The sequence below is a fragment of the Otolemur garnettii genome, unplaced genomic scaffold (genome assembly GCF_000181295.1).
Source record: "Otolemur garnettii isolate 467f Iridium unplaced genomic scaffold, OtoGar3 scaffold00020, whole genome shotgun sequence".
In the NCBI taxonomy this organism is placed as follows: domain Eukaryota; kingdom Metazoa; phylum Chordata; class Mammalia; order Primates; family Galagidae; genus Otolemur; species Otolemur garnettii.
Window position 1 is genome coordinate 14,215,760 of NW_003852415.1, and position 27,401 is coordinate 14,243,160.

Here is a 27,401-nt window from a genome sequence, read left to right on the forward strand (position 1 = left end):
CAGGGCCCTGAGTTGCATGATTTTTGAGTCCAGAGCAGTCATTCTCAGACTTTAGCCTGGACCACCATCACCCATCCTTGTTAAAACAGGATTCTGGGCCTCATCCCGAGATACTGATTTGGTAAAGCCTAAGAATTTATATTTTTGACAAGTTCCCTGATGACTCTGATGTGAATGGGTCACACTTTCAGAACTGCTCTAATAGTAAAATACAGCCTTCTTCTAAGGACCTCTCATTAATTGCCAATGATAAGGTATCGTTCCTCTCGGTGAAGATATGGATCCCTCCTGCCCCAAGTTCAGTCCCCACTTCCTGTTTGCTAAAGCACAGAAATTCTCAAGCCATGGTCTAGGCTCAAAAACTGTGACCAATAAAGTCTCTTTTTAAATTGTATTTTTAAGTTTCAGGTTAATATGAGGGTAAACAGCTAGGTACAATATTTGCATTTGTTAGGTAGAATCCCTCTTATAGTTGTGTCGCACACCCAAAAGGTGTGCCATATACCCTTACATTGTGCCCATTCACTTCCTTCTCCCACACCCATCCCCTTCCTTCTCCCCCTCCCTCTCCTTCATTACCCTTCCCCACAACTTGAGTTGAATTGAGATTTTCCTCTTATGTGGGCATGAATTAGATCGTCTACTGGCTTCATATTAGTATTGAGTACATTGGACATTTGCTTTTCTGTTCTTATGACACTTTACTAAGAAGAATATGTTTCAGCTCCATCTGGGTAAATACAAAAGATGTAAAGCCACCTTCTTTTTATGGCTGAATAGTATTCCATGGTCTACACATACCACAGCTTGTTAATCCATTTCTGGGTTGGTGAGCATTTAGGTTGTTTCCACATATTGATGGTTATAGATTGAGCTGCAAAAAGTAATCTAGTGATAATGTCCTTATGATAAAATGATTTTTTTTTCTTCTGGGTAGATGCCCAGTAAAGGGATTGCAGGATCAAATTCCAATTTTAATTTCTAATTTCAAAGTCTAATTTGAGTTCTTTAAGGATTTTCCATAGTTTCTTCCAAAAAGGTTGTATTAGTTTGCAGTCCCACCAACGGTGTAGAAGTATTCCCAGCATCTGCAAATTTGGGACTTTGTGATGTGGGCTAATCTTACTGGGGTTAGGTGGTACCTCAAGGTGGTTTTGATTTGCATTTCTCTGATGATTAGGACGATGAGCATTTATTCACATGTTTGATAGCCATTTGTCTGTTCTCCCCAGAGAAGGTTCTGTTCATGTCTCTTACCCAGTGATAGATGGGATGGTTTGCTCCTTTTATTGTTGTTGTTGTTGATTTATTTGAGTTCTCTATAGATCCTAGTTATCAAGCCTTTGTCAGATTTGTAACATGCAAATATATTTTCCCATTCTCAAGGTTATCTATTTTCTTTAATTGTTGTTTCCTTAGCTGTACAGAAGCCTTTCAGTTTAATTAAGTCCCATTTATTTATTTTTGCTGCTGCAATTACCACTGAAGTCTTCTTCATAATATCTTTCCCTGGTCCCTTGGGACATTCTCAAGAGTTTTTCCCACACTTTCTTCCAAGATTTTTTCAGTTCATGTTTTAGATTTAAATCTTTTCTCCATCTTGAGTCAATTTTTATGAGTGGTGAAAGGTGAATGTCCAGTTTCTTTTTTTATTATTATTATTAATTAAATGATAGCTGTGTACATTAATGCAATCATGAGGTACTGTGTGATGTTTTCATATACAATTTGAAATATCTTCATGAAACTGGTTAACATAGCCTCCATGTCATTTTCTTAGTTATTGTGCTATGACGTTTATATTCTACTTTAAGAAAGATTCACTTATACCCTTGAAAGATAATCCACAGAGGTGGTCCCTTCAGTCACCCTCCCTCCATTCATCCACCCCCTCTCGTTCCCCCCCCCATGTTTTTAGGCTATAATTAGGTTATAGCTTTCATATGAAATTAGTTTCATAATAGGGGTGTGTACATTGGATACTTTTTCTTCCATTCTTGTGATATTTTGCTAAGAAGAACATTTTTCCAGCTCCATCCATGTAAACATGAAGGAGGTAAAGTCTCCATCTTTCTTTATGACTGCATAGTATTCCATGGTGTAATATACCACAGTTTATTGATCCATTCGTGGATAGATGGGCATTTGGGCTTCTTCCATGACCTGGCAATTATGAATTGGGCTGCAATAAACATTCTGATACAAATATTCTTGTTGTAATGTGGGTTTTGGTCTTCTGGATATATACCTAATAAAGGAATTGCAGGATCAAATGGCAGGTCTATTTTTAGTTTTCTAAGTGTTCTCCAGATGTTGCACAGCCTACAGATATATGAAAAAATGCTCACCACCCTTAATCATTAGAGAAATGCAAATCAAAACTACTTTGAGATATCACCTCACTCCAGTAAGATTAGCCCATATCACAAAATCACAAAACCAGAGATGCTGGCGTGCGTGTGGAGAAAAGGGAACACTTCTACACTGCTGGTGGGAATGCAAACTAATACGTTCCTTTTGGAATGTTCGGTTTCAATCTTTTACATGTGGTTCTCCAGTTCTCCCAGCACCAGTTATTGAATAGGGATTCTTTTCCCCAGTATATGCTTTTGTTTGGTTTATCAAATATCAGATAGCTATAAGAAACTGGATACATCTCTTGGTTTTCTTTGATTCTATATGTCTATGTCCCTATTTTTGTGCCAATACCAAGCTGTTTTGATCACTGTGAACTTGTTATATAACCCAAAGTCTGATAGAGTGATGCCTCTGGCTTTATTTTTATTACTAAGAATAGCCTTGGCTCTACAGAGTTTTTCTGGTTCCATATGAAATTTTTTTGCATCTGTATTCATTAGTGAAATGGGTCTGTAGTTCTCCTTTTTAGTTAGATCCTTTCCTGATTTTGGAATTAAAGTGATGTTTACATCATAGACTGTGCTGAGGAAGGTTCCTTCCTTCTCAATGTTTTGGAATGTAGTTTCTGCAGCATGGGTACAAGCTCATCTTTAAAGGTTTAATAGAATTTTGCTGTGAAGCCATCTGGTCCAGGACTTTTTTGTTGTTGTTGTTGCCATTGGAAGCTTTTTTATTGTTTCTTTGACCTCCGTGTTTGAAAACAGTCTGTTCCAGAGATTCATTTCTTCCTAGTTAAGTCTAGGGAGATAGTGTGATCCAAGTATTGGTCCATTTCCTCCACATTGTCAAATTTCCAGATATAAGGTTTATTATAATAGCTAGAGATAATCTCTTATATCTCTGTGGTATCTGTTGTTATTTCCCCCTTTTCATTTCTGATTGAGATTATTAGAGATTTTACTTTTCTGGGTTTTTTTTTTTTTTTTTTTTTTTTTTGGCCGGGGCTGGGTTTGAACCAGCCACATCCAGCATGTGGGACCAGCGCCCTACTCCTTTGAGCCACAGGTGCCACCCTACTTTCTGTTTTTAATCTGTCCAAAGGTTTATCGATTTTATTTATCTTTTTGAAAAATCAACTTTTTTGTTTGTTTTTTTTGTTTTTGAGGCAGAGTCTCACTTTATTAGCCTTGGTAGAGTGCTGTGGCATCATAGCCCACAGCAACCTCAAATTCTTGGGCTCAAGTGATTATCTTGCCTCAGCCTCCCTAGTAATTGTAACTACAGGCACCCGCCAATATGACCGGCTATTTGTAGAGACAGGGTCTCCCTCTTGCTCAGGCTGATCTCAAGCCCATGAACTCAGGCAATCCACCCACCTTGGCCTCCCACAGTGCTAGGATTACAGGTGTGAGCCACTGTACCCAGCCAAGAATCAACTTTTTGTTTCATTAATTTTCTAAATGATTCTTTTCTTTTCAATTTCATTTATTTATGATTTAATTTTGGTTATTTCTTTTCTTCTGATAGGTAGGTTTGGGAATGGATTTCTCTTCCTTTCCATTTCCTTAGGATGATTCATTAGGTTGTTGATGTGCTCTCTTTCTATTTTTCAGATGTAGGCATCTAATGCAATAAATTTCCCTCTTACCACTGCTTTTGCAGTATCCCACAGATTTTGGTAACTTGTAGCTTCATTGTTGTTATGTTAGAGGAATTTAATAATTTCCTCCTTTAGCTCATTCCTGACCCAACTGTCAGTCAGCATAAGGTTGTTTAATTTCCATGCCTTTATGTAGGGATGAAAATTTTTGTTGAAGTTGAGTTCCACCTTTATGCCTTGTGGTCTGATAAGATATATGGTATAATTTCAATTCTTTTAATTTTGTTGAGGTTTGATTTGTGTCCTAGTATATGATCTGTATTCCTTAGCTTTGGAATGGTATGTTCTGCATATGCCTATTATGCCCATTTGTTTTAGGGTCTCATTCAAGTTCCTTGTATCTTTCTTTAGTTTCTGTTTACAGGATCTGTCCAGTACTGTCAGAAGGCTGTTAAAGTCCTCAGCTATTATGGTGTTATAGGATATTCTATTACTCAGACCCATTAAGATCTGTTTCATAAATCTGGGAGCATTTAAGTTGGGTGCATAAATATTTATAATTGAAACATCTTCTTGTATTATTCCCTTGACGAGGATGAAGTGACTGCCAATAAAGTTTCTAACTGTCTGTGATTTCTAACCTGCAGAACTGAGAAGAGACAAACTAAAAGCTCCCAGGTTTTTTAGGGAGCTCTATGACCTCTCATCCCAAGTCTGTTATCACAGTAGTAGTCCAGGCCAGCATTTTGTCCCTATGCTATGCCTTACCTAGTGGTGCTCATGATCATGTCTATACCTTCCAAACTCTGTTTTATTCTCCTCTGTATCTCCTCTGAGCCCCTCCTCAGCTCCCTTTATCAAAAGTAGTTACAGAGCTTTATATTCTAAATAAGAGAAATCCTATTTAAATTGTTACACTTTCCTTTCCCATTTCAGTGATTTTTCTGCCAAAGGCCTTCCATCACTAAAACCTATTTATTGTCCAGAAAAAGAAGTATTGAAAAGTCATAGCATGCAAAAGAAAGAGGACACAAATATTACTTGGTGATGTCTTACTGGGCATAAAGATAAAGTAGATAAATTTTCATCTTGATTCTAGGAGGAAGGCAAGTAGTAGAGAAAACTAGAGCAAGAGAGAGAACATGTTACCAGGGTCAAATCAAGAGAGGTCAACAAGGAAACCCATTTCCTATTTGGGGTTCTGAGAGGAGACCACCTTTCAGAGAACCTCTGCACCAAAATGGGAAAACTGCAACAGAACAGAAAAGTAGACATGGTGGTTCACCATACTTAGGCAAAAAAAGACAGCTGGGAATAAGCCGACTCCTGTGGAGCAGGGAAGATGTCCAAACATTGTCATGTGCTCCCAACAGAGAAGGGTGAGGAAGGGAGATAAAGCCCAGGGCCCACCATGATTCACTGTTGGAGGGGAAACTTGACACTGTGGCAGAGGCTGCAAGGTGGACAACCTAGGGCCAGACCAAGAGGACCAGAGCTTTGGTGAGAACCAAGGGAAAGGAGTGTAACAGAAGGGAGATACACTAGATAGATCCCAACCAGACCACCATGTCATAAGATAACACCAGCTATGAGTGTTAGCAGCTTTTGTCATAAGGATGCCCAATGGATATTCAGGACATCTTCTCAAAGACAAGATCAGAAGACAGCACCAGGAGCACCAGGTAGCCTCACCCCTTTCCTCACTGCAAAGAGGACAGGAAAGGTGTCATCTTTTGGAAGATGCCATCTTGTAGAACATGCATCTTATGGAAACTGCCATCTTGTGGTTATCTAAAGCTAGAGACGGTACCAAGAGGAACATATATCTAAATTTGACCAAGTATTTATCAAAAAGATACTGACCAAGTCTTTAAAAGATGGTTTAAGCCAACAGAGACTGAAATAACTTTGATGCATGTGTTTAGGGTGTTTTTCCCACCCCTGCTAGGAATGAGGTTTTCAAAGAAAGATGACAACAGTTTCTTTCCCACATCTAAATGTAGTATATTAAATATGTAGTGGTTTAAATAACACATCTTTACATAAACTCTACTGAGTTTCTGCTCGTAAATATGTATTTCTACTTTTGTGATTTCCTTCATACTACATTTTGGGCTTCATAAGTGTTTTTTTTTTAATCTAACTTCTTGAAATTAATAAAATACATAAAGAGAAAAAAATAAATATAGTATATGAACATGTGACCTCTCAACTCAACAAATGTTTGACAAATTATACTTAGTTTCACATAAGCCTAGTCTCTTTACACTAAATTTTCATCTACTAGGAAGCAATAGCAGAAAATAAATCTATAAAAAGCCCAGAAACAATGCCCCTGTCATTGGGTCATGGAAGAATGGACGAATAATAAGGAGATTAAGTACTCTCAACAATTTTCCTTTGTCTTTACTTTAAAACGCATTTGTTTTAAATGAGATGAAAATGAATTGAGTCCCTTGCAAGGAGGCTACACGTAAAGACGGAATGCTAAAAATCACACTATCTTGCACATTTTACTTCTGGTAGGAATTGAATATTTATTTGGACATTTGATGTGCTGGCTAGATTTGAAGAGAGATATTATATAGTGTATTTGGTTGATTGAATTGAAGTGGGAAGGTGAGATGAGATCTCCTAGGAATATCAGTGTGGCTTTTATGCTCATTGGGTACGGTCATTAATGGTAATAACAGCTGCTATTGGATGGGTAGCAGCGGCTGCCTGTTTGCTATGGTGAATGTGCTGGGAATAGAGAGTGAGTTCACTCTGAAGCATAATTTCCTCTTGGAAATTGGCCGCTGTTTATCCTTCTCCACATGCATCTCTGGAAAGGTATATGAAGGGCAGCCAATACCAAATCCTCATTTTATAGATGAGGAATCTCAGCCCAGAGAGGCAAAATAATTCACTAAAGATCACATAACTTCTGAAGGGCAGAGACTGGAAAGAATTTTGAGTCTTCCAAATCACAAGTTTTTTCTTTACTGTGGAATTTCCTGATTGAAGGTGACAGAGCAAACTAAGGAAAAAAAAATGATTGGTCTAGGGAAGAAAAAAAATTATTGGTCTAGAGCAGGTTCATGTATAGCTGAACTCAAATGTTCATCCCATGTTGCCAGGAAGACATCTTTGCCATATCTCAGTTCCACCTTTTGTTATTTTAACTTTTATATAACATCAAAGATGGATTCCTGCATCACCAGACCCAGATCCTAAAGCTTAGAAAATCCAGTAGGAAGAGAGCCTCTTTCCTGATACTTCTGGCAAAGGTCATGATTCTGGTTTCCCTGCTGTGGTCCCGTCCCATCTTTAACCTATTCACTGTGGTTAGGGGTGAATAGTTCTCTTACAGGCCAGGGCAGGGTCCCATGCCTGCTCTTGGAATATAGGGTCCCATTCTAACCACAGAGCCAGAAAGAAGAGAAGGTAGTTTCTTAAAGGAAAATATGGATGCTGTTACCAAAAGAAGGAGAGAAAAGAGACATTTCTATGACTTTATCTTCCTAGGCTACGTGTTCCAGACACACATCTTGTCTTATTCTCAACTGAAAAAGATATTGGCTCATTTCCTTTTTATAAGAGGGGAAATTGGACTTAACTTGCCTAGAGAATAAACACCTTCAACAAGATTCATTCTGAAAGGTAATGTTAGAAAGAATCCTAGCAGACAACCAAGGGATTGCTCAAATTCAGACAATCTGAGGAGAGTTTAAGAGATATTTACAAGGGCATGGCCAGGTCCCGGCAAGGTACAGGGATGATACTGTAGCTGGACACAGTAACATCTGGGCACCTTGACACCCGGGCCTTGAAGGAGCAAGAGAAGGGAATGATTACCGAACCTGGAGGCACAGAGATCTGTCTGCAGGGGGCCTCTGGACAGAAGCTGAGACCTTTATTAGGGACACAGCCAGCCGGTGACCACCCATTAAAATGAGAGCTGAGGAAAGGAACAAATACACAAGGCTTCCCCTCATCCCTCCCTCCAGTGTTCTGTAGGAATTCCCTATTGGAAGAATTGCAGGGAACGCAGAGGTAAGGAATCCCTTTGTTGTGGGTCGTAAGGCCAGTCTCCCAGGGCACAAGTCTGGATAAAGAGGGCAAAGAGTAGAACCGGAGGAACAAACAGGAATGGAATTCAGTTTCACAGTTGTATTTGCACTCTATTCATGGGCCTAATCAGGGAAATACCTGTGAGATGTCTGAACTTGTGCCTTTGTCTAAAGACATACCCTGTGGCATTGACTGTATAAACAGTCAGTCAGAATGACCTGTATAAACAACAAAACACATGGATTGTGAACAGCATTCGTGTGGTCTGCGGGGGCTTCTTCTTGATTTGGAGGCATGAGTTTTGTATGAACTTTTGTTCTTTCATTTACAAGTTATGTGACAAGGAATGAGACTTGTGAACCTCTCAGACTGTTTCCTCATCTTTAAGATGAGGATAATATAAGAATATCTCCCCTGCCCACCTAAGGTACCTGTTATTCAGTGCAAATGAAATGTTGGATATAAAAGTGTTTGGAGAGTAATGAAGGACAAATTTTATATGGATAATTCTAACCTTAATGTGTGAGCATGTTACTATATTAACATGTTTTTAGTGGGTATGATTTTTTATAATTCTTATTTCAGAAAAAGCTCTAAATCCTACTTGATTCATCCCACACATGGCAGTATTTTTCACCATGTGAATACTGAAATGAATTAATGACAGATGAACCTCCAATTTACGCCAGACTTGCCTGAAGGAGATGATTGCCTCGGATTTGGTTTATCACTAAAGAAAAAAAAAAGTTTTCTGCCTGACAAGTTAGAGCCTTTTCTGACAAGTAAATCACTCTGCTGATTATCTGTTTGTGATTAGGCAAAAGCACAACATCCCTCTGTGCCCCATGAGTTATGAAAGTCCTTTAAAACAGGTGCATTAGCCATGAATCTTCCTATCTCTCCCCTGCAGTTTGCTGAGAGTGTTTTCGTAATAGAGCTAGGCTTAGCACAATTTATTTCTGCCTTGCTGGCTCCTAGGTGATTGTGTAGCGTTCTGAACCCCAGATGGGAAGCTGTAATTTCATAAAGACTACTTTAGAGAAAATAACCACAGTTCCTTCATCCACTCTCACCTGTCTGGGCTCCCTGACCCTGACTTCTCCCCCAAATATTCTAGTTCCCCAGACTTCTTTAATCACATTGCCTTATTGTCCCAGGTTTCTGGGAGCTCCTCAGTGATAGCTGCTGTGAGTAATGGAGACTATAATACATGCTAAGGATTCCTCATCTGATATTTTACTTAATTTCTCCAACAATCTTGTAAAGTAGCTACTATTTTCCCCATTGCACATGAAGAGACTGAAAATTAGGGGTTCTAAAAGCAGAATAACAATTGAAATCCAAATGTCTGAGTCAAAAGTTTGTAATCTTAACCATCACCCTATGTAGCCTATCTGTTGCCATGTTGTTCCAGCAGACTCCTGGTTTCCTTTCTTACAATAAAATCCAACTGATCACTGTTGAAGAGTGGATGTTAACAGAGTTGAGATGCAAAGGGAGTTTTGCTTCTGTAATTTCGTATCAGTGAGATGGATGGCACCGTATTGGAAAAGGGGCTCTCAGTACTCCCTGGGGACCTCATTTCAATAGTTAAGGAAGGCATAGCCATATTTGGCCTCTGTTCTCTGTCAGTCGCTATGAAGTCCAAATTCTAATTATCATGATATCATGTGAGATTCAAGGCCATTAGTGAGATAAACGTGCAAGAGGAGCTTTGTTCAGCTCTGTGATAATCTATTTGTATTAAAATAAGTAACACAGGATTTTTAAAATATAAAAATATAGAAGGAGGATAGTAAATGATTGGGAATCTATGCATGGAATTTAATCTATTTTTCCTAAACTCTGACTCTAAGAAGTAAAGTCCAGTGATATAAACTCCACTGGAAAAGTTCCCAGTCAAAAAGATGGAAAACATTTAACAAAAAGGAAAGAAAAGCATTTAACTCGTGCATTAATTCTTTCAACAAATTTTTGTCTAGTGCTTCTTTTTCACTACATGCTATGAGGACTGGGAAGCTCAGAGTCTGACAGAAGATCCAGAGACAAACTGGATACTATGGCTAGTATGAGCTCAAGTGTAGAAGGCCCAGGAAAATGTCCCAGAAGCCTTCCTTGTTGCCTCCAGGACCTCCAAGACTGTGTGTCATTAATCGAGGTGCTGGAGGGTGTTTCAGGCCATAAGTAACATGTGCCAAGGTTGGCTCCAATGTAAGGAAGTGAAAGTAGTTCAGTGTTATTAGAGCTGACTGTGAGAGAGGAAGTGGCAAAAGATAAAGGCTAGAAAGAAATAGAAGGTAAATTTTAGAGAACCTACTTGTTAAGATAAATATTTTGTACTTTTATGTGAAGATCAATAAGTAGCCATTGAAAAATTTTAAGCAGATAAATGACATGATCATATTTGTGTTTTAGGAAGATTGCTTTTCTCTCAGTGTCCAAGATGGGTGAAGGTAGGAAAACTCAGAAGCAGGGAGTTATTTGATGCTGAGAATGGAAAGCTCTTGAAATAACCAGGCCTGAAACAGGCAGATGACATCTGAATGGCAAGAAACAAACTAGACACAAAAATAATTGGAAGGACTAGAGGATATTGTACCTGGAGGGCATACGTGTCAAAGAAGAAAGAAAGAATAAGAATGATCTGAGAAAAATATTTACTTGAGTCAGGGACCTTCATTTTAGTGGGCTGCGTGGAAAACTGTACACAGCCTTGTTTCAGTAAAAGTGCAATTGGAGGGAACATTCATTGTGGTGGTGGGATGGCCAGAGGACACAAGTGGGTCAGATTGGGAGGTAGGAGTTTGTCCTAGCCTGTATTAGACTGTACAATCCCAGGGAGCAGGAGAAAGGAGCAAGGAAGTGAAACAGAAAAGAAATAGGGAGAGAACATGCGGTTGCATTATAGACTGGACTACTGCTAGGTGTGACTGCTCAATTTGGGGGACCATCCTCTTAGAAGTTATATCATTTCATCATGGAAGAAATAAAGGAAAGAATTTAACCATTGGCTCTGGTCTCCAGTTGGTCACAGATATATCTCAAAGGACTCTGCACTTCCATACCTCACATTCTTGAGTACACCAAAGGTCTTATGGATCACCAGTGGAGAGAGCGGCTGGGGCAGGAGTTGAGAAATTTTGATGACATCAGGTTGCACTTGCATGCAAATGGTTGGAACATGCCCTGAGCAAGTTATCTCAGTGGCATCTTGAGTTAGGTGAGCCAAAGAATATGAAGTAGCACATAAGAGTATTAATACAGTGCACCCCTTGCACTTTGACCCACCATCATAGGATAATATCTAATTCCCAGACTGCAATATTGGTCCCCATTTTTGTAAGAACAAGTTGTCCTCATTTATTGCACTCGTCCAGTATGTCACAAAGTCCCCTTCAATGTAATGATCAGCCATAGTTTGATTGGAAATAAGTAAAACAAGCTTTTGTCCCATAGCTGTAGCTTGATCTGCAGTCATAAGAAATATGTATCTCTGATCTTGTCCAACAATTCAGAACATTAGCTGTTGGGGTTAGTATCCTAGTGGAGTGACATCAACTCTTATCCTTGAGGGGCCTGAGCCCTTATTTACCTTCCCCTTATTGATTATAGGTGTATCATCTGGACAATACAAGTGTGTAGAGACAATACAACTTTGTACAACTATGTTGTTACTGGACACAGAAGCACCAATAGATATCCCCTGTGAAACTCTTGGGTTCCAGACATGCTTCTCCTTGTCTCCACTGAGTATAGCAATCCTAGTTCTTCAAGATAATCAGGGTCATCACATTCACCAAGATAGTAACTTTTTCTTCCCCGCTGTCCCATTGATATTATTTTCAGCATAAAATTTAGAGAACTTGTATACTTCTTCTGGAAAAATCATTCTCTTTCACATCTATACCACAATCAGGACTTCTAATCCAACACAGGGTAAGGTTGTAGGATGGGAAACAAATTCTGTAATCATCTGGTTGCCAATCTCATGTAGTAAGCTACTAGGGATTCAGCACCATCAACTGGTCCTTGGGTTCACATATATACCATATCTTGGACCACATTCCAGCTTTGCTATGGATTGTCCCAAAGCCAGCTTCTTAAGAGAGCCTCTAACTGGATTTCTACCATTTCTTAGGATGGCTGCTTCTGGGTAACAAGGTACAAGAGACAATTAGTGGGCCCTATGGGCATCTATGCATTACTCTACCTTATCTATTATACCTTTGGTGTGAGGCAATGTTGTCTGAGACATTGTGTTGATAACTCAAGCCTTCTATAAACTGTGGATGGTATGCCAGTTGAGGTACTGCAGAGAGGAAGGGAAAATTCATATCACATTAAGGACCAATTCCTGTAAGGACAAATTTATGTTCTCCTCATCTCCCCGCCCCCCCCCCCCAAAGTGGATGATGTCCAAATATGATCAACCTGATACCAAGAGTCTGGCTCATCTCCTCAGTCTCTGCTGAGATTGGGCATTCAAGAGTAACATCAGCTAGACCAAAGAGAGTTTCTTCAAGCCTCTATCTCCACCACATGAACACACCATTCTTGGGCCCATCATCCAGCATAGAGGCAATCAATGAGACAGATTGGCTGGCATACATAAGGAGTGATTTCCCCCACTATTTTTTGAGAGACTCTCAGGCAGTGGGTGTTCTCTGGTAGGAAGTATTATCTGCATACTTTGTATTCCTGCTCATCAGGACTCTTTGTCCCTAGTTTTCCACATCTGTTCCTTCCAGTCTCCTGACCTGTCATCCAAGTGGAGTGGATGACAAAGTTTATTGCTTACCACCTTCCTACTGGGTAACTTACTTTCACCACTGTCATTTAGAGATACTGCTAGGTAGTTCTATAGTGTGTCAGCAGTGCATTTTTACTAGCTTCTATTGACACACTCATGAACTACATCTGAAGTTTTCATCCCCTATCAGTTAGTCATAAAGAATGCCCCCATAAAGGATAAGTGAAAGATGAGGTAGAAAACATTGGAACAATAGAAGCAGATGACATGCAAATATGGGCCATCTCTTCAAGAAATTTACTCTTCCTTTTTGGATCTGCTCAGGCCCATTCCTGGTTATAACATTTCCACAATATGACAGACTGCTACTGTGCCTATCCAACCTTCGATTCAGTGGATCCAATAGTATACAGCTTGCTATAGTTTGGATATTTGTCCCCTCCAAATCTCATGTTGAAATTTGGTTGGAGGTGGGACCAAGAGAGGTGTTTGAGTCCTGTGGGGAGAAGATCTCATGAATGGCTTGGAACCATTATAATAGTAGTGAGTGATTTTTCATTCTGTTAGTTCCTGGGAGAACTGATTGTTTAAAAGAGCCTAGCACCTCCAATCAATCTCTCCCTCTCTTTCTCTCAGATCCTATTTGTTTTACACAACGAGTTGAAGCAGCCTGACCCTTCGCCAGAAGTAGATGTGAGACCTCTACCACCCCAGTGGATCTATTGAGTCTTATAGCCTGAATGACAGAGCTGCTGCAAAAGCTGCTCTTAACTGCGGCCCACACAAAACTTCTCAATGTCCCAGAAAGTAGACCAAAGCAGTATTTCATTAGGAAAATATCCTAGCATGTTCTGGACTTCTGTATACCACTAAAATTTACCAATATAGTGAGACACTGAATCTTCATAGGATTTATCTTCTGTCCTCTGGCACACATGTACTTACTGGGGAACTTAGCTTATTTACAATAACCATGGCGTCATCAATATAGTAGACAAGAATAATATTGGGATGTTCTGAAGATGGTCAAGATGATTGAAGGCTCTAAATGCTATGACAGGCAACATGAGAGTTAAAACAGTGAGTGTATAGTTGCTCCTCTAAATGGCAAGGCAAATTTCTTTTGGTCATTGTTGCTGATGGAGACCTAATCAGCAAACTTTTTCCACAAAAGGTCATTCAGTAAATATTTTCAGCTACATGGTTCTATCATAATCATTTAACTTTCGGGTCTCTGATCATCTGTATTCCATGAGCCTACTCTAGACCTAGAGAAATGTGTTTTCTAGGTTAGTAGCTACACATAAAATGCCCCAAACTGTCTTGATCTGTTCCATTGAAGATGCCTCATTTCACATGTAAGCTGCAGTGGGAGTTATGGTAGTACAATATTGTCTGCCACAACCTGTGTGTATTTTTTTTCTTTCAGGACACACACAGGTCAACTGAATAGGGACATAATGAGACCACCACCTCTGCATCCTTTAAATCTTTGATGGTAGTAAAAATCTCTGCAATTTCTCCTGGGATTCAGATCACTTCTCATTTATCATATAGGGCAAGGATATGTGTGTGTGTGTATGTGTAGGAAAAACTGCAGAAATTTCAGAGGTTTCCACTTGGCCCTTCATACCATAATGGCCCTTACTCTACAAGTCAGGGAAACAAAGTGATGTCCTCCTAGGTGCTTAAAATAACTGTATACTTGGAGACTAGGAAAATAACTGAGATAAACTTGGGCTAATATTGCATTTATCACCTAGCCTCCCTATACGTACTCTAACTGGAAATCCATAGTGAAGTTTTGAGTCCACTAGGATCAGAAAGATCAAATTCTCTATTTAACAGTGTTAAAAAATATCGGTGTATTTCCAACCTCCCAGTGTACAATACTTTATGAAATTGCCATAGGTTCCTTTAGGGAAGGACTAGAAGTATATTTAGTATACGTATATAGATTCACAACAGCATTGCAATGTCATTCTTCCAGGAAATGCAGCCTTCCTTGCAATATATGGGTTTTAAGTCTGTGAATTAACTTAAATCTTGAAACTATAAAGACCATAGATTTCCATTTTGGTAACTGCTATCATGCTTCTGCTCAGCAGTTCCCAATTTTTAAAAATAAAATAGTGCAAGTCAGCAACCCCAGTCATCAGTCTAGCTATCTCACATACAGGAGCACCATGATCTATTAGCCAACACCAGAGATCTGTGTTAAGGCATTTTAATTGACTGTCTGTCCTTGCTGCCCATTATAGACATCAAGCTCCGATAATTGAATTATCAGAGTCTCAGGCTCTGCCACTCCAGAATCCTATCACCCTATTGATAATGTGGAGCACCGTTTGATGGCAGTATCTTCAACCATTGGTCCTTTTTACCTGTAAAAGGCTTCCCTCCAACTTCTGAACAACTGTCAGTACCATCTGACTATTGCATTCCTTATTGCTTTGGTTAAACAGGTGTCTTCTGGATCCTCTCAGTGAACATCCCCAGATAATATGTTTCTAGATCTTACATAATTAATTATAATACTCCCATCTTCATGAGCCTTCTGATCCTTTCTTTCATACTATACTAAGAAAATCCTAGCATCTCCTCTAATTCACTGAAGGCATCACCCTGTACAAGCTTTAAGGAACCATCTAAACATATTTTTAGAATCATCTTAGGATGTTTCTGGTGTACTGAACCCAAGTCGTAAATGACCTCTTCCTTGTCAATAAATGCCCTCTACCCAGTTTTGTATCTGCTGTCCCGTACAAGGCCAATACAACCCTTTAGATCTACTTCCTAATGTGTTCACCATGTCCTGAAAATCCTTTGGAATTGAGGTGTTATTTCCCTGATCAGATTGTGCTGATCCCTGACTCTGGTTATTGGCCTGGAGGTAATGAGGAGTGGATCTCAAGGAGAACTAGTGTCATATTGCAAAGCATCTGACTTAAGGGATGCCATTGCATGACCTCCACTCCTGAGGCAGAAGTGGGGATCTGGCATGACACTTCAGAACAGCAAGTTTGGAATAAGATGTAGGACTGCTTGACCTCCTGTCTAACTGGGCTGCCTTGGCCACTATTGCCCCATTACTACCTGACTTTAGGTGCTACCGCAGTCACCTTCATTAATAGTCTGCTAGGATCCCAACATGCCTTCCGGGTAGGATTCTCACAGTACCGCCTCTTCCCGTGAGTGCCCAGTGGAGGTGCTAGGGCAGCTCAAGTTCCAGGCTCACAAACCCGCAAAGAGTAAGAATGCGGCAGCCTCTGACCGGAGGTCGTGTTATCGCTCCCAAGAAGGCGTGCATTGTGCAGCAGCAGAAGCTCGAGAAGACCCTGGAAGTAAGTCGGGATCCGGAAGAAGACTGAACATGATGTGGTGATGAAAGCCAGCAGCAGCCTGCCCAAGAAGCTGGCCTTGCCGAAAGCCCCAGCCGAGAAGAAGGGGGCAGCTGCCTCTTCTGCTACGACGCCTTCCTAAAGGTACCAGCCCCAGCAGAGGTCAATATTGCAGCCCCACCCATGCTCAAACCGTGCAGGTGACCCTGCAGCTGCACCGTGGGGAAGAGGACCCTGCTCCCATTGCCAGGCAGCCTAGAACTTTGGTAAGGGCCTGGCCCACGAGGTAGGTCCCGGTTCCAGAATCCAGTGATGACCAAGAACATATGGTCACCAACTTCCTCAGTCCCCTTGCCTCAATCCTGCACCTTTTACAGTTTGACGCTGAGGAATAAACCTGGTTTTGTTCCTCAAAACAAAAAAAAAAAAAAATTTTTTTTAAAAATAATATCTCCTAGACTCTGCTTTCTCACATATCTAAGATAAGCAAATTGTACCAGCTGCCTGCAAGTAGCAAGCTAGTACTGGTGCTCTGGACAGGGCCCATGGGAGCCGATTGAATATCCATCCCCAGCTGTGATTTTTAAGTGTAACATAATTTTAGTAACAGGTATCAGTAAGGTGTCTAAATGTTGTAGGTTTATTTTCCCAGTCTCAGAAAGGGTTGGCTTTTAATGGGCAGGAGCAGGGACAAATTACTATGGTGTCACATTCTTCTGAGCATCTGGAAGGAAATCTGTATCTGAAGAATTGTTAAGTGATCAGGTGAATTGCAGAGAAGGTGCCTGGGTGACCAGGTGTATTAATTCTCGGTGGAATGCTTAAGTGTTTCCTATTTCTGATGATTTGATCATTGATGGCATTTTCTACCTTCCTTGACTCTATGTTCTAAATCAGTGATATTATTGTAGAGGAGAGGAGAAACTTCCCCTGGAAAGTTTGCTGAAAGATCAACTCACGATTAAAGCAGATTAATAAGAGAAAGGTCTATTTTTACCATGCACATGGAGAGAACCACAGATTAGCCTAGTGAAATCTAAATATTTTTCTACCTGTCCTTTTGGAGAGGAGGGGGAGGTAAGGGAAAGAAGTACTTCTGTTTAGGGTGACATATGGTGCTAGGGAGGACAAACGGATGGGGGAGACAGACCGATCTGTAAATGATTCTCTTTGAAAATTAAACTGAGCAAGTTAAATGAACCTGAGAGGCAGGTATTATATGTAAATGATTTGGGTCAGGTCTGGTTGCATTCTTGATCCTCCTTCCTGCAATACATTGCCATAACAGGAAGAAGAAGGGAAGTTAGTTACCCTCTTTGATCTCTTGATCAGTCAGTCTGATTTATGCAGATAAAGGGAAAGCCCCTTCCAGTGCTTTTTGATCTCTAAGGGCCCCAGTTCAAAACACCACGGATTTTGTGGTAAAGTTTCCTGAGCTCCTTCACTGTACTGTGATGTGCACAACTGAACTGCTTGGATGCTAAAAATTTGACGCATTGACGCCATCCTTCAAATCAGAATCAGGACCCAGATAGCTGTATTTTAAAAGCTACTTACAAGGTTGTAATACGCAGCCAGGGTTGATTACTATACTTCTAGACCAAAAGAGAGAGGGATCGGGGAATTTACGTAGAGCAAACACTATTATTGTCATCCTCCCTGTTTTTGCAGACATATGCAGTAAGTAACAATGACATGGGGAAATGTAGTCCGGACTCTTCTTCACTGTTCATTCCATCAGTTTGGCAGAAATGCTTTGATGAGCTGTATGCTGTCAGCGGTGAGTCCTCAAAGGCCTGCTCAAGAATGGTGGTTCCCAAAACTGTACATATGACAGGAGAGGGATCTGATATCTTTGAGAGATCAGGGGAGAAAATGCAAAAAAGAGGGCTAGGAAAGGGGAAAGGGCAGAGCAACCTGCTGTGAGCCTCCAAATCTTGCATGTCCTGAACTCCCTGAGCCTATGGTTAGGATTTCTTACAGACGCAGCTGTTTAATAGTAAGGTTTCCGCCTGAGTGACATGCACAGTACAAAGCTGGGGCTGGAAGTTCAGGAATGTCTCTGTGAAGTTGAATCTCAGCCATGGTGATGGCTAATATGCACTGGGAATACTGTAGGAGTTGAAAAATAATAGGAAGAGATTGTCACACTGTGACAGAAGAGAACTTGCTGATGTCAGAGCCTAGGCCATAGGTTCACAGTTAAAGGTTCTACAGAGAGCTTTTATGACCAAAAGTGCCACTCTTTGCATTAAACTCTTAGAGGGTACTCGTAAACCAGGACTTCCCAAGACTGTTCTGTGGAACTTGAGTGCTAAGGAGGTTAAATGAAACATAAAATAAAAACTAACAAGGATTCCATGATCAAAGACGTTTAGGAAATAGCCTACATGAAAAGACTTCTAAAACCTTTAATATGCTAAGGAGCATGGTGATATTCCAAGAGGGGAGGTCTAGACTGCAACTCTTGTGTCTGTTCTTATGAATATCTCAAAGAACCAGAATTCCCTGAGAGTTACTTTGGGAAACACCTGTGCTGGTCTATGTATGAATGACTGGTGCCACATGGAATTGTTTTCTAAGAAAGGACCAGGAGACACACATGAATAAGGTCACACGCTGATACATTTTAAATGTGTCTAGTTTTTTAAATCAAAACAAAAGTAAGTTGTTTCTCCTTTCAATATCCTTTTCTAGAAACAATGTTTCTTAAAAACAAGCTGTTGCCCCTGCCAGGAGCATCATAAAGTCTATAAATGTTTATTCCCAGATCAATGTAACATGAGGTAATAGCTCTGCGGTGTTTATTTCACTCATTCCTTGAAACTCAAATTCCCTGGTGAGAGCTGAAGGAATACAGGTGAAGGCAGTAGAGAGGCTGAAAGTTAAAAAATTCACCCTGCTAAACTTCTCCAGGGGCACAGTCATGATCTTTTATGCAGACTGAAGTCGAACGCAGAATGAGAAGCAGTTGGCATTTCACAGTGGGAGGTTAGAAATAGTGTGCTGCTGTTTATGAAATGGAAGTGTGTGATGGATATAGTAATGGGGTGGGAGGCAGACACTCTACTCTCGCTGTGTGACCTTGGCCAAATTCTCAGCTGTCTCATCTGGATGACTATGCAGTAATGAATGTAAGCCATTCCAAAGTTACTAGAAAAAATCTGGGATAACTCAGAACCTGCAAACAAGGGTCATCTTAAGAAAGAGACCCCAGAAGTTTTAGAGCCATGATTCTCAGTAGGACTAGGGGCAGTGAGGACACAGTGCTTTCTTTAGGAAAGCTTTCCCAGCCTATGAACTTTTGCTGCATCTGTCACTTCTGGGTCCTTCCCTTACTCCATTGGATCACACACAATTCCTGAGTTCACATGATGCTGGAAAAATGATAAAGACCCACACCCTGCATTTCAACATGATGTTGCTGGGGGGTTCTGGTGGCCCAAGCTGTGGTTCTTCACACCTGCTTAGCCTTCTACCCTTGCAGCTGTCCCTGACTTGGAATGTCACCACCTTCCTTCCTTCCACCCTGTACTTCTTTATGGATCAGGAGGAATCACCCAGTGGAGCCAATATTTTCTTGAGGGTTGTGACGAGCTCAGTCTTTCTTTGTGCAACATCTTTTCTACCATGTCCCAGGAAGGTCAGTATGCGTTTTCTTCGAAGTACTAAGCCAAAACAAGTGGTTGGATTTTTATATCCTATGGTATTACGTTCTCAGTAATCTACCTAATGTCCCAAAATTAGGGCCAAGATTTTATTTTATATACAATTTTTGCTGTCTAGGAGAGTTGAAGTGACACAATGTCTATAATTTGAACCAAGCTTTCTCAGTGATTCTGATATTCTCTCCATGTCCCCCCCATTTCACCCTTTCCCTGATTGTTTTGCTCCCAAATATAAAAAAGCCAGCCATTTGTGTTGGCCTCAGTAATTTTTTAAAGGTTCCTTTCTTTGGGGGGTTTAGCCTTCCTGTCTGAGATTGAGGAAGAGCTACAGACAAAATATAATCAGCAATTCACACCCATAAATTGAATATTTTTTAAATATTTAAAAAACTGAATGACTCCATTTGTACTGATCACATACAGACTTTGTTTTCTTGCCATTATTTCCTAAATAATACAGTATAACAACTATTTACGTGGTATTTACATTGTGTTAGGTACTATAAATAAAGTACAGTAGAACCTCCCTACACTGACTACCTCCTTAAGCTGACCTAATTTTCATAGACAGGACATGAACCACGTGTACGTATCAGTATAGAAGGCCTAGTTCTTTATGTTGACCACCTCTATATGTTAACCAGTTTGTTACAGCCCCTGGGATGGTCAATTTATACAGGTTCTATTGTATATGGAAGGATGTATGTGGGTTATATGCAAATACTACACCATTTTGACATCAGACACTTGAGCATCCATAGATTTTGGTATCTCAGAACCAAACCTCCACAGATACCAAAAAATGACTGTACATTTTTACTCATGAGACCATTTCCTATTTTAAAATGTCAGATTCCTCCATGACACCACAGCCACATCCATAGGCTGAGCCCCTGGATGACTAATATAGGCAACCGTGTGGTCTTTCCATATCCACACCTGCCCTTCTAATCATTTCTCACACAGCAGGTAGAGGGATCTTTTAAAAATCTGCTCAGTACTTGTCCCACTGAAAGCTCTTCTGGCTTCCACTGCTCTTAGGACAGATTCTAAACATGGCCAACCAGAGTTTTTCACATCTCAGCTCTGGCCACTTACTCCCATTCCAGAGATTCCAGAGTGAAGGGAGTATAATGAAGGCTCAGTCACTCTGGTCTTCTCTCCATATCTTGCTTCTTTCTGCTTCAGGTCAAATGTTGGTCCTTCAGCCAAGGACCTTCCTTCCCCTATTTCTTCACGTTGTCAATTATAACTCATCATATAGGTGATGAGCATGCCACACTTCATCGGGTTGGAGAGTGTGTGCTAACCACTCATTACCTGGTCTAATATTCATTTTATTGAGAGGTATGTGGTAGCAATCCAATTTATAGTTTAATGCAATCTAATTTATATTTTTAGATGTCATATTTTTCCACATGGAAAGCCCATTTTTGGCATCATTTATTGATTAGTTGGCATCCCTTTTACTATGCAATACTTTTCTCATAAATGTAATTCTGAATTTTAGTAGATACATAGGTCTGTATCTATGCTTTGTATTCTCTCTAATTAGACTTTTACGTCTATATATGTACCATAACCATTCTGTGTTAATTATTACATAGATTGACCTAATAAATATTTGTATCTGGTAAGGAGAGCTCTTTTCCCCTTACTAATTTTTCTTCTTCAAAATTATCTTTGTTATTCTTGATCCTTTTCATTTCCATTGGAATTTTAAGATCAACTTCTGTAAATAAACCCTATTGATTTTAATTGGTATTACACTGAATTTTATAGCTAAACCTGGGGAGATTTACATATTTCTGACTTTTCATTCAATACCTGAGCATATGTTTCTCTTTTGTATAAATCTTGTATGCCCTTCAGTCAGGTTTTATAATATTTTTCATAAAGACATTAGGCATCTCTATTACTGTCCTAGGTAATTTATGGATTTTTGACACTATAAGTGGTATTTTTATGAAAGTTATCTTTTAGATGCTTGTTGTTGATATATAGAAATTAATTTATTTTTCAGAAGGCAGTCTAGTATCTAGCAAATTTGGTAAACTCTCTTATTAATTCTCATTATTTGTCTTTGAGCTTGCTTAGATTTTCTATGTAGACATTAATTTTGCTTACAAATAATGACAATTTCATTTTTCTTTACCTGTCCTTTTAACTTTTGTCTATTTTGTATATTATTGTGCTAATTCTGACTTTCAGAATAATAACATTGAATAAAATTGGTATGGCAAATACCCTTACCAGGTCTCACACTATTAAATACAACATTTGTTCTAAGAGTTTTTATTATTTTCTTACTCAGGTTAAAAAAAATTGTCGTAAGTTTCTATTATGAATATCTATTGGATTTTACTAAATGCTTTTTCTGCATACATAGAGATTATACGGCATAAAATGAGATGAAGATTTTTTTGCTTTGTTTTCTATTTACTAAACCAATTTGCATAAGGGAAGTATTTGTCCTTTGAAGAATTGCTAAAACATGTGTATAACATCATCTAGACCTATAGTTCCGTTTTTCTTTCCTTATTTATTTCTCGTACCTATAGATTTTCTTTCTTCCATGTGAATTCAGTAAGATGTTTTTTATAATTCCTGTATATTATAGATAGCATCCTGCATTTCTACATGTTATGCAAGTTTTTATGTTAACTTGGTACACCAGCTTTCTAGAATCAGAAATCTCTGATTGTTTTTATGAAAAGAATGTTTTGGTCACTATTGCGAATTTTATTATATATTCTAGCTAGTTGATGCTGGTACATAGGAAGTATATTTGCATTTATTTCCAGTCACTTTGCTAAAAACTTTTCACAATTTGCCCAATATATTATCAGATTCAGCAGCCTGTAACCAGAAAATATTTTACTTACTTTGTATTCAAAATATAAGAATTGCTAGGCCCATTGCATGGACTATCAGAAACGTACCCAGGGTTTCATAGTAAGTTTTTTGGAGTCCCTAAGAAGTGTGTCAATGTAAGTGACTCCTGCTGGTATTCTCCTTCACTGGCTCCTGGAGTTCATCATGCTCAGAAACACTGCTCCAGCAAAGACAAGTCGGACCCCTCTCACCACCTCATAATGCATTTCATATTCCTCACAGCTGCCCTCCAACATGGGACACAAAACTCTCTCTTAATTCCCAAGGTAAAGCTAAGAAGAGGCTCAAGTATTTAACAAAACTTATTGATGAGCATCTAAAGAAGATGATAGTAGCTCACAATGAAGAGAATACTAGACTGTCACCAACCTTTTGAAGAACAATGCTCTATTCCTGAAGATAATTAGATAATATATTTAAGATACCTAAGGAAAAAGAATGTGAGTCAAAGCTTTTACAACCAGCCGAACTGACTTTCAAGATTAAAAGCTCTAGATAAACCATTATCAATATCTTAGAATTCTGAGAATATTTTTCCTTAACCCTTTTCTTTATTCAAGAACAAGCTGTAAACACTCAAAGTAAAGAGACATCAGCATGAGTACTTGTAACGAGCATTAAAAACATGATTACTGATAGAATTAAGTTGAAAAGAAAGTTTAAAAGGCAAGATTGTAATGTATGCTAGTAATATAGTTACAGTGTAACTAAAAAAATGGGGGAACATGGGAAGAGCATATACAAAATTTTAAAAATTCTTTTCAGTAATCCTATGTTGAGGTAGCATTGATATTACTATTGTGAGTCAACCATTGTTTATGTAATATAGGATAAAATAAATGTGTAATTGAGGCCTAATGTTATACTACCATCCACTGTCTTGTTGAAAACCAGGAATCTTAGATGGAAGAAGAAAAGCACAGATTAAGTTAGAAGAGGTTAAGTAAAAACTCAGTTGTCCTAAAGTTGAATTAGATGAGGTTACCATTCAATTTACATTTATGAATATATATGTGTGTGTATGTACTGTACCCATGTGTATTCAAGAAGTTCTCATTTCAAGATCAGAATATAAGTACTAGGATATCTTTGGGTTGATCCTACACTTGTCCATTAAAAATTTCTGGAAACAAAAAACCAACCCAATACCATGAGTTAGCACCCAGAATATGATTTTCAATGAGAGCTTCTTGGCAATATGACTAGTTTGGGAAGAACAGCAGGAAATAGACAGGATGGTCATGTTTTCATACCATAAAGGTTAGTCAAAAAGTACCAACTTGAAGAGACTCCCTGTGACCCCAAATGGGGCAATTTGAGTTTCAAAAAGGATGTTAACTGCAGTGGACTGCTATATATATCAAATACATTTAAGTCCACTAGTTCATAGTGAGCCTTAAGAAATAATTCATCATATTTGATGAAAGATTTGGGAAACCAACTCATCTTGAAAACTAACAAAGAAAACAGCATCAAACACTCTGTCTTTCTCATAGGAATTTTATCTCAGTAACTAAATAGTAGATAAGGGGAAATGACTCCTCATAGAAAGATCCCAGCAGATAAACTAAAAAGCCCCTATTCAATTTATAGATCCAAACATGGAGCAGTAATAGCTGCTAAGGTCACAAAACGAGAGGCAACCAGTCTGTGCCTCTTGAAGAAAGAACACCGTGACACCCACAGTCTTGCCAAGATACATGAACAAACCTGAATCTGATCCAACCACCAATTTACAGTTAATACAGAGAGTAGAGGAGCATACTAAACCACACCATGATGATACAATCAGCAAAACCGAGATCATGAGACTCTAGGACGAAAAACTCTTCAACAAACACTTTATAAGGGATAAAAGGGGTATGGAAAAATATTTAGACTAAAAGACAAATTTAAAAATAGATCAAATTAAACTATGGTTGTTTATGGATGCACATTGGGTGGTACAACTATTTCTTTAGAAAGGGAAATGATTGCAATAAAAAATAAAGATAGTGGTTTCTGTTACAGAAGAAGGTCCTAACACGTGGAGAGCTTCTTGGGAAGTTAGAAAATTTGTATTCCTTGACCTGGTGAAGGTTACAAAAACATTTGCTTTATAATAATTTATTAAAGTATAATTTTGTGTGTCATGAAATTCTCTGTTATCTGTGTTTCAATTTTTTAATGAAAAAAGTTTTTAAAAATATTAAGTGCTTTAGGGAATAATAGTACTACCACTCAAAACAAAAAATCTGATCTTAGCATTTTTGTCTAGCTCTTGCTGGGTTTTAGGAGAAAAATACTATGTTAGAACCAGACAACCTGATCCCTAAACTACTTAAAACTTCCAGTCTCCCCACTCTTTCATATTACTAAGAGAGTCTACCTCCTCCCAAGAATAAAGCTCATTTATTTTCCCCTACCCTGGAATGATTTACAGTGGGAAAATTCATTCCTTTAAAGAAAACTCCCACCTCTCCTCACAGAGTGTAATCTGACCTCAGGGCCAGAAAAGGAATCATAATGGCCATTAGTGTATTTCCCAAATTATGAGCTATGTAATATAAATAACAGCATAAGAGGGATACCATTGTTTGAGTCCAATTATATATTCAAGGAGAAATAATTGCTTTATTCAAAAGGATAGACAGGTTAAAACCAACCTTAATTTGTGTCATAAGCAAGGCATTATCTTTTAATTCTGAAGTGTATATTAAGATGAAAGGTGGGAGGGAGGCAAGATGGATGACTAAAGCCAGCTTTAAGCAGAGGGCTCCATCTAGTCAGAGAAATAATGGCCAGAAATAACCCAATTAAGCAGAAGATCAGGAGCTGAGCTGAGAGAGAGGATGCTAGGTTCACATCATCCCTGCTGCGAAAAGCTGGGACTCCAAGGAAACAAATTTCAGGTACAAAACCCATCCCAAAGAGGATGGGAATCCTTCCCCCTTCCCACCCTGCCCCCAGTAGAGCAGCTTGAGGTGAGTAGAGAACAGAGAACCTTTTGTTTCACCAAAGGGGAGAGAACAACTGAGGGTCAGGACTCCCTCCACAGAGAGATACTGCTGCAAGCCCAGGCAGTCTCTTGCCTGGGCCAAAAGTTGATCTAATATTCTCCCTACCTTTCTGAACTCCCAATCCACCTCTACCTGCTCTCCTGGTGGTCTGGAAAGACCCCCTGTAAAATCCCTAGCATTTGGAAGATTTTTGCTAGGGCAGGGCACCTCATGAGCTGTGGGATAGTTGCATCAAAACTGTAAGTTTAATAGAGGCAGGGAGTCATAAGGGGAGAGAGGCTTGCCCCATGTTGGAAAGAGCATAGCTCAGGTCCTGCGCTACTGACTACCAGTGACGGCGGCTCACCAGCTCCCTGGCTTAGCAGCCCACAGTAGGTGGCTTGGCTCCCTGCTGGGCTCCTGCAACCTGTGGCCATGGCAGTGACTTCCGCCTGGCCCCTGTGGCCCATGGCTGGAGACGCCACCCTCTGACTCCCTGCCTGGCTCCTGAGACCCATGGCTAGTGACTCCTGCCCAGCCCCTGTGACCCATGGCCCACCACTGGCAACTGCTGCCCAGTTCCTGCAACCCATACGGCCCACCACTGGCAACTCGGCCCTGCTCCCTGCCTGGCCCCTGTGACCCATGCAGCCCATACTTGGTGACTCTGCCCTTTGGCTCCTGAGACCCACAGCCCATGGCCTGCAACTCCTACCTGGCTCCTGTGACCCCTGAGGCCCCCAGACCAGCAACTTTTGAACTCTCCCACCTAATCAGTGTTTGTGTCCACCAGAACAATTGGTTTGGAACTCTTGACCTGGGCCAATCACCCAGGGACCCAGCAAGGTTGTATCCTGGCTGTGTTGTTGGGGGAGTGTGGGATTCTCCCCTTCCAGTTGTAGCCTGTGTGTGTGGGGTGGGGGGGAGTGGTGGTGTCTTAATTGCTTGCATATCTCCACAACTGAGATTTCAGCCCAAAGCCACTGATTCACTAGGATTAGACAGAGACTAGCTGTATACTGGTCAGCGCCATCTAGCCCTACCACACCAAGCAGGTGCCCAGAGTTTCAGGCAGTAGTTCTGAATGGGACCTTTGTAAAGCTCTAAGGGAAAAGCTGCAATCATCAGTCCCAGTTCTTTGGTAAAGGGTTGGTTAATTACAACTCCAGGAGCCCTCAATTCAATTTCACCTTTCCAGCTTCTCCAGCCAAATGGTGAAAAATAATCATGGGGCAGAATCAGCAGAAAAACTCTGGCAACATGAATAATCACAGTAGATCAACTCTCCCAAGGAATAACAAAGGAGACACAACAGAAGATCTCATTCATAAACAAATGGCTGAGATGCCAGCAATCAAATTCAGAATTTGGATTGCAAATAAGATTAACAGAATGGAGGTAAAGATGGAATTAGAAATTCAAGGAGCAATTCAAAAGTTGTCTCAAGAATTCAGTGAATTCAAAGATAAAATCACCAAAGAGCACCAATTTTGACACATTGGAGCAAGAACTTACAGCCCTTAAAGATCTGAGAAATATAGTAGACTCCTTCAGTAACAGAATGCAGCAGGCAGAAGAAAGGATCTCTGACACTGAAGACAAAGCTTTTGAATGCTCCCAAATGCTCAAAGAAGAAGAGAAGTAGAGAGCAAAAATGGATCATTCCCTGAGAGAATTGTGGGACCATTCCAAAAGAGCAAATATCCGCCTCATAGGAATCCCTGAAGGAGAAGAGGATAATTCGAAAGGCACAGATAA

At 39.8% G+C, this 27,401-nt stretch overlaps 1 pseudogene; it reads left to right on the forward strand.

The window, feature by feature from the left end:
• The first annotated feature begins 15,762 nt into the window (after positions 1-15,762).
• Positions 15,763-16,244, forward strand: LOC100961836 (annotated as a pseudogene).
• Positions 16,245-27,401: the final 11,157 nt, after the last annotated feature.